Below are 4,463 nucleotides of genomic sequence, written 5' to 3' on the forward strand. Positions count from 1 at the left end.
GGCAGCTGAGTTTGATGTGGAATCCTCCTAAAGGTGGAAGGTGAGAAACAACTCCAGAGAGAGCTTTTTTCCCCTTCTCATGAGTCCATGGCATGTTCCCATTCATACACAGCTACGAGGAGTCAGTGTGTTACAATGGTAACAAATAAAACCATAAGACATTGCACTGTACTGTGTCCTCTGCAGTATTAGGGCTCAGTATCTGGTCTTGTGGAAGCCCATGGGCTATTGTGGGGAACTTCAACCCCGAGGGTTTGGTTATTTGATGCCTCTGCTCCTCAGCTCCCACCTTTTTCACATCCCCACTGCGGATGTAATCTGTCCTTCTCCTGTTCTCCTTCAGCTCTTAGCCTGCCTGCCACTTGCTTTTGTTTTGTTTCTTTATTTTTTTCCCGTGTAGCCCAGGCTAGCTCAGAGCTGTCAATCATTCTGCCTCAATCTCACCAATGCTAAAATTATAGAAGTTTGCCACCAGGACTGGCTTACATCTTGCTCTTTGCTTTATTGATGGGGTGTTATTCTGTAGCATTGACTAGCTTGGAATGTAGTCCAGCCTTCCCTTAAGCTCATGGCAATCCTCCTGCCTCAGTCTTATGTGTGCTGTGCATACAGATAGGAGCCATCATTCCTAATTCTCACTTGTCAATTTTAAAGAGATTTCTTCCTGTTCTCTTATCCTGCTAAGCCTGAATGAAGGAAGGAGTCTTTTCTCCTGCTACCCTCAAATTTCTATTTGTCTATCCCTTCTATCCACACTTAAATTGCCTCAAAGGGAAATATAACCTACAGTTGGGTGCCTTCCAACATTGTGTTCATCTGAAATAGCTTAATAATTAAGATCAAATTAGGTGGAAAAATAAAATAAAGTCTACTCAGCTGTAGGCTGGAAAGGATGGCTCATTAGTCAAGAGCATGCACTGCTATTGCAGAGGATATGAGTTCAGTTCCTGGCATCCACATGAGGTAACTCAGAATTCCCTGCAATGCCAGTTGTACAGGATCTGATGTCTCTGGGCTCAGCTAGCGCCTGCTCTCAAGAAGGCATATCTACACAGAGACATATATAATTTAATAGATAATAAAAATCTATGTTTACAAAATTTACTCATTCTATCTGGGTATGGTGATACATATCTTTATTCCAACAGTTGGGCATCAGAGGCAGTGGATCTATGTGAGTTTGGGGCCAGACTTATAAACAAAGTGAGTTCCAGGACAGCCAAGGTTACATATAGAGGCCCTGTCTCAAATAAAAGTTATCTTTACTCACTTGTACTAGGCACATTTCAAGTGCTAAATCAGTCACTAGTGACTACATTATTTCACACAGCTCATGTATGGTACCATCCTCACTGGAGACAGTTCCATTGACTGGGGGTGGAAGCACCCACCTGTAATCTTAGCATTCTGTACATGGAGCATGAAAACTGACATGAGTGTTAACTGAAACATTTAGTGAGTTTCTGGCAAGACATATATATATATATATATATATATATATATATATATATATATATATATATATATATATGTATGTATATATGTACAGCCATGGTTGCCTGTACATGCATGTGAATGGAAATAAACCCATATTCGTGTACACAGACACACAGACACACACACATACACACACAGAGGAAACCCTCTCTTAAAAACAAAACGAAAAGGGTTCTTGAGTTTTCCAGTCTTCCTTACTGGGGCCCCTCAACCCTTAGGATCTCTTTTTCACTTTTTCTTACTAAATTTGTGCTGCCTCTGCTAAAACAAAGAAAAACAAGACAAAGAAGCAAGGTTCTACTCTATGGTACTAATGAGGAGTGAAGAGATGTGGAGACTAGGCCATCACACCCACCCTAATGAACATTCACAGAAGCAAACCACAGATGATAACTATGAGGAACTGAGATAAGGAAGAGGAGCAGGAGGCTGCTTTAGACTGTGGGTGGTCCAGGAGAAGCGTCTCAGACAGTTAATCAGGGGTCTGTAAGAAAAGAGAAAAAATGGAAGCTGTGGATTAAGGAAGAAGAGACAAGACAGAACACCACCCGGAAAAGACCTGAGGTGATGAATTGGGAAGGAAGTCCTCCTGGCCTTGGGACAGGTGGTCAGGACAGCAAATCTGAGCCCTAGGCAGGGACCACATAAGTGAGAGTTTGCAAAAACCTCTGGGCAAGAAATCGGTCCCCTGCTCCTTGAGAGAGCTCTGAGCTAGGGCTGTCAGTGGGACTTGCCATGGTCTGATTATACACTTACCGTCTGTCTCATTGTTTGTGAATTTATTTGTTAGCTGCTCACTTACCCATCCATGTAAACTGCTTGCACAATTTTGGATATTTTACATCCCTGTTGGTGTGACTCACACTCCTCCATCCTCAGATTATTAGCAATCACTGCATTGAAAAAAAAAAATCTGTTCAAAAATCCTTCTGATTGCCATTGATGTTTGCCTGGCCTTAGGTTGTAGTACAACTAGAATGGAAACATTTTGCCTTCCAAATGAATATGACGCGTTTCAATTCTGTGTGAGGCACTTTAGCATTTGTTCTATCTTTTCACTATGTAAAATGGAGCCAGCCCTTGAGCCCATGAGATGGCTCAGCCTTTACTTGCCACCAGTCCTCAGTTCAATCCCCAGGGTCTGTTATAGAAGGCCAGAACCTCCTCCACATAGCTGTCTTCTGACCACGTGTGCCCTGCCTGGTACGTTCATGCACTGCGTGACACAAAACTATTTGCATAGCACTTATTCGAAAGGGAATAAGGGATTATTATGACCCAACTCGGAGTGACTGGAATCAATAACATGATGTAAGCTAGGTTATCAGGAATTAATGCTGGATTCCACTATGGGAGAGGTTATGTGAATTGTTAGAGTGGTGGAAAAAGGGAAAGCTATCAATCAATGCATTTTCCAAGTATCCTGGTGGAAAATTCAGGCAGATGGGCCACAACAGAACACAGAAAGTCTCTCTCTCTCTCTCTCTCTCTCTTTCTCTCTCTCTCTCTCTGTTTTTTGGTTTTGGTTTTGGTTTTGGTTTTGATTTTGTTTAAGACAGGATTTCCCTCTGTATCCCTGGCTGACTTACTCTGTGAACCTGGCTGGCCTCAAACTCACAGTGACCTGCTTGCCTCTTCCTTCATAGAACTGGGATTAAAGGCATGGCCATCATCACTCCACTGGAAATCTCTTCTACAGATTTCAGATCTTCTAAAAGGCTTAGCTTCAGAGTTGGTAGAAGCTAGCTGTGTGAAAATGTAACAGTACATGTCAGAAGTTGTTCTGATCATCACAAGGATGGTAGGTGAGATGCAGGGGTTGGTAGCAAATGGCTACAGAGGAGGCATTTGAGAATCAATGTTTGTTATGGCTCTTGAAACACAGATTTCTGTCCCTCCACAGTCTACCGAGAGGATCTTCACAGGGGTGGCTTCAACAGGGAACCACAACTCAAACTCTGATGTTTGGGGTGGACTCAAGTGTTTTTCTCAAACACGTAAATACAAAAGCGAAAGGATTCCAAGCAAACAACAAGGTGCTTATAGCAAGGTAGATCTTATCTAGTTACTCAGTTGACTTCCAGAAGGTGAGAAGGTTACCTTGGGAATGTAAAAAGCCATTCACCATCAAAGTCTGTTTCCCTCATTTTATGAGACAGTAGGTCATAGGACACCCTGTGAGATGGATCAATGACAATGACCTTGTGTCAAGATGGTAGCCCACTGTGTGACAAATAGAACTGTAAAGGGAAAGAATGGTTGGTACCATTTTCTAACCACTACTTTTATATGTAAAAGTAAGATAGTTACGTCTCATGTGTTTTATACATTCTAAAATTATCTAATGTCCATGAAAATTCTCAGTGTTTGGTCACCAGTTTGTAGCATTAGTTTTCTGATCTCCTCTTAAGTGCAGAGGCTGTTACTGTGACTAGTGAGGGACCCCAGGCCTGAATGCTGAGCTTCGTGAAAGTTAGTACTATCTTTAAGACTGGTCACAGCCCTCTTTCCTCTCAGACAGGAAGTCAGAGAATCTTCTGACCAGAAATGGAGTTAATGAAATACTAGGCAGGCTTACTCATGTTTTTATAGTTTAGCAATTAAGAAGCAAAAGCTGAAATCTAGAATTTGGAATCTGAAGACATGTAACATTCTCCATAAATGGGCTTGAAGATAGCTGCCCTAGGGGTTCCTTGAGTATTTGGTGTCTGTGAGTAAGTAGCTCAGGGTCTCCTTCACAGCAGATGCTCCAGGAAGCTGAGCAAACATTAGTGCTATTTTACCTAGGAGGAAATCTACATGTGAGAAGCTCTGTGGATCTAAGATTTGCATCTGTATCCGGTGCTTTTCTAGGTGTCTCTAGACATCCCTCCGGAAGATGTGGTCTTGGTCACCATGTGTGACTGCATTCTAGCTCAGCCCATCTTGCTGTGTTTAAGGTAGTTGAGGTTTAGGGAGCAACCAGT

The sequence above is a fragment of the Mastomys coucha genome, unplaced genomic scaffold (assembly GCF_008632895.1).
Source record: "Mastomys coucha isolate ucsf_1 unplaced genomic scaffold, UCSF_Mcou_1 pScaffold5, whole genome shotgun sequence".
Taxonomy (NCBI): Eukaryota; Metazoa; Chordata; class Mammalia; order Rodentia; family Muridae; genus Mastomys; species Mastomys coucha.